A 14,415-nucleotide genomic window follows, 5' to 3' on the forward strand; every position below is an offset into this window, starting at 1 on the left:
ACCCCAAAAACTGCCCCCGATGCTGTGCCATTTATGAATTTTTATGTACGTCGCTTGGATAAAAGTGTCTGCCAAAATGACTAATTGTAATTGTGTGCTTTTCCTACTATGTCCAAGCATCAGCTGGGAAAATTGTCTATTGTAACCTGTCTCACCATTACTCTGTTGATATGCTTATGCCAATGCTATTTGCTGTTGCTCTTTCTGTCCTCCTGACCTCCTGTTTCTATGTGTGTGCATGCATGTATTTTGGGTCTATGTGTATGTAAAAACCAATAACAATTAATAAAGTTCTTCCTCTTCTTGCATATTAATTTCATTCCAACACGAAATAAATTTGGGATTAGTATACATTCACAAGTGAAGATCACTCTTCAAATATGCATACTGGTCTGCCAAAAATAGACAACAGCAGACCATAAAAAATAGCTGTGAGTAAGACATTCATCTCATGCATCCAAGGGCCAAAATGATTTAAATGGACTGAGCGATAGAAAGAACAACTATCACAGTAAATTGATGGTAAGGACAGAGAATGAGAAATGGCAAAACAGAAGACAATACAGCACATGGACAAAATGAGCAAAAGATGCATATGTGAAGAGGAAAAAGCAAAATGTGTTAAATGTGCTGTGTGTGGATTCTAGACCTCATGGTGGGATAATCAAAGGTAACACTCACACAAAAAAAAACAAAAAACACACACACACACAAATACTCAACCACACCCGCCCACTTAACAAATTTATTTATGTGCAGCTCAGCTAAAGCCTCCCACCCCCTCCAAACGCAAGAACACACTGACTTTTCCATTCTCCCTCTTTCTCTTTCTCCTCCCTCCCTCCTCCCTCTTTTTCTTGCAGGTCATGGGAGATAGGAAAGAGATAAATATCGCCGGCAATAAAAGGCCTGCATCATGAATAATAAAACAGCCATAATCTCGACCAATGATTTATACATCTGCAGGCTCTGATGGCCGAACACACATATACACACATGCACAGCAATGAGTCACACATTGAGCACTGTTAAATTGAGATGAATGGTGATGCAGAATGTGCAACTGGCATTGGACACACAGCCAAACAGGCACTTACACACACACACACACACACACACACACATAGACAGACACACACAGACACACGCAAAGACAGACACCCACCCACATGTGCTAAAGAAGAACACAAGATATTCACGCTGAAAATATGGATACGTGGAAAAACACACACTCACACTGGTTCAGGTTCATGGGTAAGAAGACAGACGAGAGAAGAAAATTTACAGGCATTGTTTTGTTAAAATCAAAACAGTATGTCTGATGGAGCCCACAAGAGAAGATAAATAATGCTTACAGTGCAGATCTCTGTACTGCTGATGCCACAAGATGAGAGGTCTCTAAAACCAAAATCAATGAGTTACCTGTCATGTGACCTCATGTTTACAGCTCGTGGGTGATTAGTAATAAGGAAGCATCACATGTAAATTGATGTGAAGAGCAACAACATTTTTTTTTCATTATTTTCCTCGAATGACAAAACAATGTGGGCTAGGCTGTGATCACACCCTTTCACCTTTGATGAGGTAAATTGAGGTGAAAACTACAATCCCTCACTGAATTTATTGACTGCACCAATTAACAGAAAGACGTGTTATAAATAGAGAGACACAACAAGATACGCTGGGACTTTGGTAAAACTGGGATGTGGTTGGTGCAATAGGAGCTACAGCTCATAATCAGGAAGGTGTCTCTAATGTTTTCTTCATTCAGTAAGGTGTTGTTACACTATCTACAGTGGAGTCAAAATATTGTCTTAGCACTGGGGCTTAAAATATTGCACTGCAAAGACATTGGGTATGAGCCACTAGCACAGATAATAGTTTTTTTTTCTTAACCTGCACTTAATTTTATTGGTAACTTTATTATTTTTGGCCAAAATTTATTTGGCGAGCTTGTCAGCTAACAGTTGCCTATATACGCATCCAACAGATACAGGGGAATATTATTAATGTTTCTGAGTTATTTTTAGCCATCTGGTGAATTTAAATGCAATGTTCACTCTCTTTTCAGCTTTGTGTTTCTCTCCACCAACTCTTGGTGGAAATATTTGGCTTTTAAGCTGCTCAACTAAGCTATGTTCACCAAATAGTCGCATACTGTATTGGTATGCAGTTTGGTGATGGGCATGAACTGTACACTAGGTTTTTAGAGTTTTTTGCTGAATACAGCACCATGCTGCAGCTGAAAATAACACTGAGAGAGCAGTGAGAAAGAACCAAAACCATAAGTTATGGGCAAGAAAACCAAAACAATGATGCTAACAAACATGCTAAAATTCTCTGGGAACTGTAAACACACTACCAGGAAGAATACACAGGTGAGTAAACAATGAATTCTTTAGTGGCCTAACACTAGTCAGAACTAAATCTAAATATATCCACACGAAAATAGTGCAATAGAGTTCAAAGTTCCTGTAGCGTCTTAAAACCCCCAAATTCCATGACCATATACCAAGGACACGACTTCGGTGTCATCAGAACCCACATTTACGTCTTTGTGCATTTGTTCACAAATGTTTGTGAAGAGACTGAACCTGGGTAATCGAATTGCAATTCACTTTTTAAATGCAATTCAATGCCACAATTACATTTCTGTCTATTCATTCTTTTATTTGATAATGAATTTTTTAATAAACTCTAGAGCATGTATGCTACAATTACCAGGTACAGATGACAGGCATTACCAAGCCAACTATTGTAAGAAATGGAAATCATAAAAAGACAAGAAATTGAGTCATGTCAAATATGCATACGTTATGGGTGGTCAAGGTGACTTAAAATTTATATCCTGGTATTTTTTGTGGTTGGTTGTTTGTTTTTTTACAGTGATGGCACATGATTTGACCACTTTTCACTGTATTAGCAATGTAAGGGAACATATCTTAGGAAGCAAAAATTATGTATAAAAAAAAAGTGTTAGAAATGTTTCTACTGGCTCCAAATAGGAATGAAATTGAGGTATACACATGGCACACATGCGTTTTGGAAGAAGTCATCTTCCCCATAATTTAGGTCAGTAAATGTACTCTGATTAATTCTCAGAGTTAAGCAATGGGTAGGCTTTGGCATCTCAACAGCATTTATTGGGCAGAAAAGTATATTATACAGTCAATATTAAATATTAGAAGTATATTATATAAGCACTATAGTCAGTGTACACAGGGCATGTCTATAAAATACATTTACATATTGCAGCAACATACTGATGTGTGTTGTGTTGTGTTGGTTGTTGTAGCCAACAACAGAGAAATTTGCGTGCATTACCAGTAGAAGGAAAACAGTACTTGGTGGGATTAAATCGAGTTTGTATGAGTATGTGCTGAACCCTCTACCTGGATGTTATTGCAGCCACAATGGATGAATGAAATATTGCATGTTTTACTTTATTTGACCGCAGTACTGCTTACTTGTGGATTAAGATTTTACACATCAATGATCTGATCATCTTAAAAAATATCTTGCATTTGGATAGATTAAACTACCCAATAAAATAACAGACTGCTAAATTGAGATTTGCTTTGAACAGCTACAACAATAAAATGCTGTTTATCTGTTATTTCATCAATAATAACAACCCAAAAATTTCGATGACTTTGTTAAAGCTGGTATTGCACATACTTCTATTTTTGATGATTAAAGCGTATTTTTCTGGTGATTTTGCTGTCACATTTGTGAAATCATTTTTTGTAATGCCGGACTTTTAATTGTGATGAAGAATAATACATTGTGGTGTTATTATTTTTATTTAATCAAGACGTTTGAGTACCTCTTCCACAGGCAAATAAATGCTTGCATGATCTAAAAAATCATTGAACTAGGGTTCTGTTACCTTGAATGATTTGTAATTTACATAAAGCATCCATGTTTATTTACATGTCAGACATTTCTGTAACATTTACCACCAAATCAGTGCAGCTTTCAGAGACAAGAAATTCCATGTTACAATCATCACTTGGATGTTGATATCAACGCTATTTAAAGCATCTGCTATTTAGGTATCGTCAGTATAAGTGAAAGTAATACTATTGTCCACTCTAACAGAAAGATTTGACCAGTGTTTTGTATTGTATATGTAATCTTTGTCCATGTGTATTTGTATAGAAAAATCTGACTGGTCAGTATGCAGAATCTCCAGTGTTCTTCTCCAAAGCAGGCCTGTCATTATGTGATTATAATGCAATTTGAAAAATCATATCCTCTTTAATGTCACTTAATGTATTGTCTGTGTTGCATTACACTGCCTTATGACAGACTGTACAGACTGAGATCTATCAGTAGATGCTCACAAACCCAAACATGTCTTATTTATCTATTCTATTTATTATACCCTGATCCCACAGTCTTTAATATCACCTTCAGTTTAATATTTCTCTCCGTAGTGTTCAGTGTCTAAAAGTGGAATGCAAAATATCTACACACACACACACACACACACACACACACACACACACACACACACACACACAGGCGCACAAGCACACAGGCACACAAGCACACAAGACATACATTCATTCACAATACATTCATACTTACATTCATTCACTTACCCTAACCCTTACAATAACCACTACTTGCCTAAGTCTAACCCTTACCCTAACCTTAACCCAAGTCTTCATCCTAAAATTTAATGATTTACACTATGGGGACTTGCGTTTTATCCCGATGAGGAAGGCGAGTCCCCACAATGTGACTGTGATTTATGTCTCCATGACGTGAGGCATACACACACATACACAAACACAAAATTCACAAGTTTCTATTAAGGCCATCAAGTAAATTCAGCACTTTCTTGTCCATTTAAAGGAAATTTGTTTTGATTTACATGATTTAGAATAAAAACAAAAGGCAAAAACAAGACATGAAAAACATGACTTACATTCATAAGACATTTCAGGTAGTAAAACATAAAATGTTGACAGCAAGATACTGATGCTACACCAGTTCATGTTTAACATGTTTAAAACATGTTTAACATAATATTGTTTACAATCTATATATATATATCTATATTTTTGACATAAAAAAATTTATATACTGTGATTTTTTTTTTTTTTTTTTTTTTGCCTATCTTCATGGTGTGGCCTGTCTTACTGGTCTCTATGCAGAAGAGGAGGTTGTAAGGGACAGGTCACACTTGTTGTCACCTTGGCGAATGGAGCATCTAAAGACAGAGGGTGACTATATAAATAAAATTTGACTTGGCTTTTTTGACTTACACATCACTGGTCATATTTGGCAGGATGATGCTTTTCAGAAAAAAAAGAAACCTGAAATGACCAAAAGTTGAAAATATATAAAATTGTAATTTTCTATTTGTCATGATACTCACTTCACACAGAAAACACTGGCACATTTATACAAACTCAGAGAGACTATGCCCGGACACACCCGTTTCACATTTATAAGCAGTATATATCATTTCATAACTTGTTTAATGATGCATCTGTAAATAATATTTATAATAATAATAATAATAATAATAATAATAATAATAATAATAATAATAATAATAATAATAAATAATGACTGACAATATCATATACAGTTATGATGAGAACCTTATTAGAATTACATTTGTTAGTGAACTGTAAAGCTTAATGTGTTGTGAATATTTGTAGGTGTATCAGCAGTTAATCAACAGCTGTTACAAATTGCAATATTATGTGTATAATCATATTCCATTGTATGTGAAAACAGTTATGGTATTCAGTTCAATCAATCATAAATTAATTGTTGATACACCAGTAACAGATTTTTCATAGGAGAAGATGCTTGGAGTGTTAACACAATGCTGTATTGTAAAGATATATTAATTTCATTTGTTAAATAGGACAGGAAAAATACTACTTATTAAAATTTCAAATAACCTTCCTGTCACAAGAGCAAATGCTGCTTTTTTGGGATGCCATATTTAAATTCTTAACGAAACCAACAGAAATTCGGATATGGAAGGGCAGCTGCTCTGCTTCTAAAAGTGCTAACCTTGCCAATTCTTGAGCTGGCATTTTTGAAAAATAGTATTAAAGGTAGCAGGCATTTTTGACTTAATCTATTGTTGCAGTTTAATAAGACTGTTGACTATATCCAGCAGGTTTTCAGGATGCTGTTCCTTTTATGTTGCATTTTTGTTTCTGAAAACAAAAATAGACCAATAATGGAAATTTGCTTGTATTTCTATGTAGTTTAAATCACGCAAATTGTATCTTGTATTAAGCTCAGTGAGATCATTTCATAAGCTGTGTGGGAAATGACAGCTCCTTTTCATTTTCACCCACTCCTAGCCTTTATTCTGCTTGCTTTCCTTCTCCTGTGTCTCCTCCTCCTCCTCCTCCTCCTCATCTTATCCTTTTGCTCCTCACAAGCTGAAAGAGACAAGAGGGAGGGAACGAGAAAAGAGGTATTACAGCAGAAGACACGAGAAAAACATACAGAAGGGTAAAGATATGACAGAAAATACAGAGAAATTAATCATGTGAAACTGTGGGATGAGAGGAAAAAGATATTGGATACCTGAGAGACAGACTGACATAAATGTGTTAACATACACACAGGATACATCAGTGAAACCACCTCACCTGCATGATATAGATGATATTGTGCCGAACAAAATGGAGACAAATTTGCCTCGTTCCTCAACATCTTGTACCCCTTCTTGTCTTCTGTTTTGTTCTACTCCTTCCTCCTCCTTTCCTGTCTTGCATGTCTAACCTCTATCTTCTCCTATCTTTCTGTATAACCCTTCCTGTTTTTCATCCTCTTGCTTTGCATTCCTCATCCTGTCTCTAGCCCTTGTCTTGCTCTCCTTTTGTCTCTTTCCTTCTCCTCTTCCTTCCCTCCCACTGGGCGATCCATTGCAGACATGCCTGTTCGGTGCTGCAACCCATTTAGGGCCCTGCTGCCATAGCCACCAGGTAATTGGAACTGGAGTTGGGACCAGCACAGAGAACATGGGATAGAGGATACGTGTGTGTGGGGTTGTGTTGGTGCAAAGAAAGAGAGAGAAAACAGAGGGAAGGAGAAAAAGAAAAACAGAAAACACAGAAAATAGACAAAGGTAGTGACAAACACTAACCGTGTGTGTGTTTGAGCATGTCAAGGTTGCCATGGTGTGCCAGCATGCTTTTCACACCAACTGCAGTGTTCAGGAGAAGGTAAATGGAAAGAGTCAGAAATTGTCACACAATGCACAGACATGATAAATCACAGCAACAAGAAACACTCACACTGTGGAGTGAATGGGTCACTTTTTCCTGTTTTCATGTGCAATCGTCATTTTTAAATGAGTAGTACATATAAGTAAATAAGGATGTACGTATTGTATATATTGTAAATTCCATAGGGTATATAACACTTGTGCAATATTTTTCTTCTTCTTGTCCTCTGACTTCTTGCACTCTGTCTTGTTGCTGCTGTAACATATGAATTTCCCCCCAATGTGGGATAAATAAAGTCTATCTTATCTTATCTTATCTTTTCCAGCAAAAAATTACGACTACTGTATATATACCATAGTAAACATAAGCAAGCAGATTTATGATTTCAAATGACAAAGTGTAATTTAAATGTTTGATGAATTCACAGTTCAACCTATTTATCCAATAGGTATAAAACAATAATTAATAGAATTTTTATTTACATTTAATTACAATTGCATATGAATGGGGAACTAGATCATCTCATCAAAAAGTTAGTAATTTTGTTTATTACAGAAGACAGTAATTTGCAGTAATTTCATTAATCTTATGATAATGACATAATTATCTTGAAAAAAAGTTGTTTTCTTGCACTTACAAGTTAATTATGGTGTCATATCAAGAAAACAAAAATTGTTATCCTAAGACAACACAACCTTTTGTTTTCTTTGGTAAAACAAAATGTTTATACCATTATAATAAGATAATATACCACCCATTTTATCCCAAAATAAGGAAAAAAATTACTTGTGAAATTGAAGACACTGGACAAAATAAAATCACTGCAACAATGGCCTTTCTGACCTTCCATCGTTTAGTACCACACCACTACCAACTTACATATTTTGCATGTAGTTGAATATGTCCTGCACTTGTCGTTGGTTTGTAGTACTTTATCAGAGGTAAAGAATATTTAAGTTATTCTCCCGATTTGTGTTATGAATAAATATTTTCTTCAGTGGATCCTGCTCTCCACCATTGGGCTCACTAATTTCAGTCACCTGTTAATATTATATGCATGTCTGTATTTGAAATCCTTTAAGTTAGAACTGTTTGACACATCAGCCACAATACTGTGAACTGTTTGTGCTAGACATATGTAATATATTATACATTTCAATGCAAACAGACTTGAGCTCACAGTAGGAGTATTATATTAAAGCAAATGTTCATGGACAGACATTTAAACACAACATATACTATTTTTAATATATGTTGTGTTGCAAAATAAACTGCTATTGCAAAGATGCAGTTGCACTGTCACAATGGATTGATACGTGATGGAAAGAGTTTCAGCGTTTGTTAACTGTCAAATTATCAAATTAAATTACAAGTCGGGTGACTTTTCATTTTGTCATGTTGTGTTTTCTCTTTTCTTCTCATCCTTCCGGTCACCTCCACGCTGCTCTGTTTTAAAGGGAAATACAGACCATAATCAAGCAGCTCAAGGTACCCTAAAAGAAGCTGACATTTTGTCATGTATTGTGCATATAGCAGTGAGCTTGATAGGAAACCAGGATTGTCACTGCATATACACATTTACTGTAGATATACATAATATATAGATATATAGACTAACGTACTTGCCCTTGAAATTGGTCAAAAATCAGAAATGAGTCAGGATTCAATGGTGCTGTGCTGCATTTACACATTTCCTGATTCTATCCTGGTCAGTGAAGCCTGATGTGGAATTGCATTTTTTTTTCCAGCGATAACAGAAACTGTAGTACATGGCATACTTCAGAGAGGAGAAAAAATCCTTTTAACCACTCACAATAACACAACATAAAGACCAACAAACATAAATACGGCGATAACTCATTCAGACATCTCAGACATCACGTTCCCCCTCTCCTCCCCACTGTCTCCCTCATTTCTTTTCCTTCCATTTTGCTCATCCACACCTCTTCTCTGACTCCACCTTGCCCTCCCTCCCTCCCTCCTTTACTCTCCTCCTCCCTCATCTCCTCTCTAATGCGTCCATCTTTCTCTCCCTACTCAGCGCAGCAGGGGAGAGCTGCATTTGAAGCTCATTAAGTAAAGACCTACAGAGCTCTGTTGTGTGTGTTTGTTGTGACTGTCTGGTTTCTCCTTAACACATTAAGAATTTATGAAATAACTCCTTCTATATGTGTCTGCTGCAGGACATACAAAGAGATCCCAAGTGAAATCTATAGGCCTCCTTCTGTTGACTCTTCTTTCATAACTAAATCGGAGGACCTACTCTCTCAATATGTTGACTCAAAAATGATAATCCAAGGTGACTTTAAGCTTGATTGGTTATCTACCACTACTAACACCTCAAGGAATTGTGCAGTAATTTCAACATTTCACAGCTGATGACTGAGCCTACCATGTCCAGTCCAAAAATCATAACAGGACCACATTAATAGATCTTATCTCTAATGATAGAAGTACTAAATTGTTGCCACTGGTGTTTTTGACCTTGGAATAAGTGATCACTGCCCAGTTGCTTGTATTAAGAATACACATTTGAAGAAAACACAATCTAGAATTGTCATCAAAAGATATCTTTAATGAAGAAGCAGAATTGTATCAGATTATTACGGTGGCCGACATGGGCAAGTACGCCGCAAACAGCAAAATGTTGCAAATACAGGAATGATGCAAAACCAAAAACAAACAAACACATAAAACAAATGCAACAGAAAAACATTGCAAGAGAAAAATGCTGCAATCACAGAAACAAACCAGAAGCAAAAACTTACAAACCCACAAAACAAATGCGAAAGAAAAATGCTGCAAATATCAAAAAACACACAAAACCCCAAAACAACTGCAAGAGAGAAATGCTGCAAATTCACTCCACAAAACGGAAGTGCACCAGGCCACTAGGGGGACTCGACCTGAGGGATAGACCGGTCCTGTGGGACCAGACCCTGTTGAAAGACGTCTTTTACAATATTACGACCAAGTGTTTAAAAAAATACATAAAGGAAAACGTACCGTAACTTAGCCGACTTTCTTCTTCTTCTTCTTCTTCTTCTTCTTCATGTCTTTCAAGAGGGTCTGGTCCCACAGGACTGGTCCATCTCTCAGGTCGAGTCCCCCTAGTGGCCTGGTGCACTTGCGTTTTGTGGAGTGAATTTGCAGCATTTCTCTCTTGCAGTTGTTTTGGGGTTTTGTGTGTTTTTTGATATTTGCAGCATTTTTCTTTTGCATTTGTTTTGTGGGTTTGTAAGTTTTTGCTTCTGCTTTGTTTCTGTGACTGCAGCGTTTTTCTCTTGCAGCATTTTTCTGTTGCATTTGTTTTGTGTGTTTGTGTGTTTTTGGTTTGCATCATTCCTGTGTTTGCAGCGTTTTGCCGTGTGCGGTGCGTTTGCCCTTGTTGGCCACCGTAGATTATTCCTCAAAGAACTTCCTCACAATTGTGGATAAACATGCACCTTTCAAAAAGCACAGAAAGACAAATTATTGGTTTTCTCAACTCTTCTTTAAGCAAGAAACAAAGTATGGTCTCCCTCCTGATGCTCCTGGGACCCATTCAATTGGATTGCCCTTAAGCAACTGAGAAATAAATGCATAGCCTCTGTAAGGAAAGTCAAATCAAATTATTGTTTACAATTATTCACCGCTCAGTCTCAAATCCAGCCAAATTACGGAAAGCAGTGAATTCTATCAAAAATAAAACCCACTTATCCTTTACCTGCAAGTCATATGTAATTACTTTGTAAAGCAAATAGAAGTGCCATGACTTGGATGAATCTTCACAGACAGAATAACTGCGTATTATCACAAAGAGATCTGCCTGACCTTTAATAAGCATTTTGGAGCAGCTGGTCATTTATTTAAGGATGTGTATACAGGACCCATGCGTATTAACATTGCTTGTTTATACCCTGTGTACCATGCTTCTCTATTCACATTACAACCTAGTTGTACGATTGATGTTACTAATGCCTTTACAAACCATGAATCCCTAGAAATCAACTGGAGCAGACAAACTTCTTAAAGCTTTCCACTCCATTTATCACTGAGCAAATAACACACTTATTTAATCTTTTCATTTCAACTGGTATAATTCCTAGGATCTGGAGCGAGGACTTGTATTCAGACTTGTGCCACCTAAAATTACCGTGGGTGTAATTCTAAAGGATGCATACTCTTATAACATTTGAGAACTGACCACTTAGCCATAAATGGATGAGATCTGGCAGACATATAACATATTACCTAAACGCTCAGTGTGATGGCTGCAACTGCTGCCACACAGCTGGCATGAATGTCAGTTACCCTCCTACACTCATCTTAGTTTTCATTACATTTAATTATTCATTAAGTTGATGCCGTAACCTCCACATTGCACATACAGATGGCAAACAAATAAAAGGTGACCCATAGCTTTTGTTTTCATACAACATATACATGATTATTTTTGTATAAGTTGACAGTACATTAGTTTCTATTTGTAATGCACACATTTAGGTCTCTTCTGTACAGTCAAACTGCAGTTTGTCTTTTACCAGTTTGTTATTAGTGTTGAGGGTTCAGCTGCTGATGGAGGGACATCTTGCCAGGCCTGAACAAAGGATGCGGCTGAGTGAACGGAGCTGTTAAATACAGGAAGTGGCAATTGGGCTGTACCAAGTGCCTGCAGCATCAGGGCCGGTGGGGAAGGTATAGTATTGGATTTTCTTCATTTCTTGTAGTATAGTAGTTATTATAGTAGGGTTTTTGGTGTTTGGTTTAGACTTAATTATTAAAATACCCCGACTAGTTGTCTTGTTTTGGTTTATTTGTAGTCTAGTTGGTAATGTTTGTTTTGTTATACCCTTTGACTGACTGACATCAGTAAAGTGTCAGGGAGATAACTTTTCAGGTTTGAACAATCCTGAAGTCCGAGAAAAAGTTCAATTTCAATTGCTGTTTTCATCTGATGACCAGCAATGAACAATGAGAGTGACAAACAATGAAATTTGTGTTATTGACTAATTACATGGCTTCAGATAATGTTGGATATAGCAGACATAGTATCCCAGTTTGATATTCAATGTAATTCGGCTAGCATACTAACAGCTTTTCCATATTTCTGAATGCTTTTAGTGCAAGTACAAGTACATGGAAGAAGTGTTTAAGTATGCTCTTTACACTGAACATTACAAAAATTATGCCCAGTGCACACCAGACATGCATGATAAAAACACCTGAAAAAACTGTCTGACTGACACAACCAGAGAATAAATACTGTGAAAATAATTAAGCATATTATGAGTGTTATTACCAAGTTTACAACCACTTCAGAATCTTTTCAATTCATACAGTATAGATATAGATTAAAAAAAAAACTGCAGTGGAGTAAGAGCTGACAATTTCATTTTAAAAAGATGCCTGTGAAAATATAGGGAAAAACAAACAACTGTGTGCAACATGCAATCTGCAACTGAAGTGCAGCTAGATATGTGCAGCTAAAATGAACAAAACGCCACCTGGACATTCAGGCAGTACAGCATCTGTCCATTAGTTCTATTTTCTCTGCTTCATTTTCAAATGAGAGTCTTGCTGTTTATGTATGAATGTATCTGTACTGTAGTGGATGCATGTGCATCTATGTGCTCATCATTGTTCCTTTGTGTGTATGTGTGTGTGTGTGTCTAGCAGTGGGAGTTGGGAGTGGGGAGGAGGTAGGTGAGAAGCTAAGGTGACAGAGATGGACCACTTCACTTACTTGAGATGACGGTTTCATCGTTCCATGTGTTACACACATCCACAGGCCAGTCACACAGACACAAACACATACACACATATGCGCACATCCACACCCACAGTACATGCTCACTAACACTGCAGATGGCAGACAAATAAAGACAAATATGTGCACACACATATGGCAACAAGATTAAGGTCTGTTATTAATAACTTAAAGTGACAAGGACCACTCCACCTCAGAAAGCTGATTTGCACTGTAATCACACCTACATTACCAAGACACACACATCACCATACCTGCAGCTACTAGCTGCGAATACATTTAAGAGTAAGAGAGAGAGACAGTGAGAAAGAGGGGTAGAGTATAGCTTAACACTTTGTATGCTGTGTTACTAAGGTGTATTGGAAAATTTACTGGGACACAGATAAATTCACTGGATGCTATTTTCAGTACTTAAGGCGCAAGGTGCAAAATGTAGTCAAGTGTGGTGCCCAGTAAATAGTGGCTAATCACTTTTGTTATGCCTGCTTGGTGGTGTATGTTGCACCTGGACTGGTACTAATTACTGCCAATCACACCAGCTCCTCTCATGTGATTTAAAACATCGTGCGTGCTCTCTCTCTCCTGTTCAGGGTCTCTCTGTGCCTGAGCTGAACTGGGTGTGGTTCACCTGCTGCCAGCCCACCTGCACTCCTGAAGTTCATCAAGCAATCAATGATCACAGCATATAAATCCTGGTCCTTCACTTCAGTCTTCACCAGTCTGTCAGTTATCCCATGTGGTACTTTACTCCTGTAACAGCCACAAAACACACTCACTATTCACCAGCTGATGCTTTTGTGCACACATTTATTTTTTACAAGCCAAGTCACTACAAGACTGAACTAGAAGAGCCAAAGTACCCTTAAAAATCATCAGAATTTTTTTTTTAATTACTACAGCAGTTTCCCAGAAAGACTTTTGAAGATATTGAGTTATCTGTATGTACAAAATGTATTATAGACATGGATGCCATAGAAAATTAAATTAATTTTAAAACTCGTAATGTATGATAGATATGGAATATTGCAAGTGTGAATGGACTTTCTGGCTTAAAGTGTGCAGGAGTAGATCAAACAGTACGAATAGAGTGGAATGGTGGGAAAGGTATGAGGGATGAAAAATTTGTGTACACTGATGAATGAATTGCATTGCTTGGCCACTGCCTGGGAACTAAACTGAATAGCTGGCTAAAGTTTGTACGAAGAAGAAGAAGCAGAAGGCGTATGAATAATGGCTGAGATCTAAACTGCACGCTTAAACAGTTAAACTGCTGGTTTAACTTTCTATGAAGTGGAAACTGTAGTTTAAATGGGTCTTCTGTCTGAAAGTATGAATGAGCAGACAAGTTTGAAAAAGTGCAAGGATGTTGGAGTCCTCTGTGTGTGTGTGTGTGTGTGTGTGTGTGTGTGTGTGTGTGTGTGTGTGTGTGTGTGTGTATGTGTGTGAAACAGA

The sequence above is a fragment of the Chaetodon auriga genome, chromosome 6 (assembly GCF_051107435.1).
Source record: "Chaetodon auriga isolate fChaAug3 chromosome 6, fChaAug3.hap1, whole genome shotgun sequence".
NCBI classification, from domain to species: Eukaryota; Metazoa; Chordata; class Actinopteri; order Chaetodontiformes; family Chaetodontidae; genus Chaetodon; species Chaetodon auriga.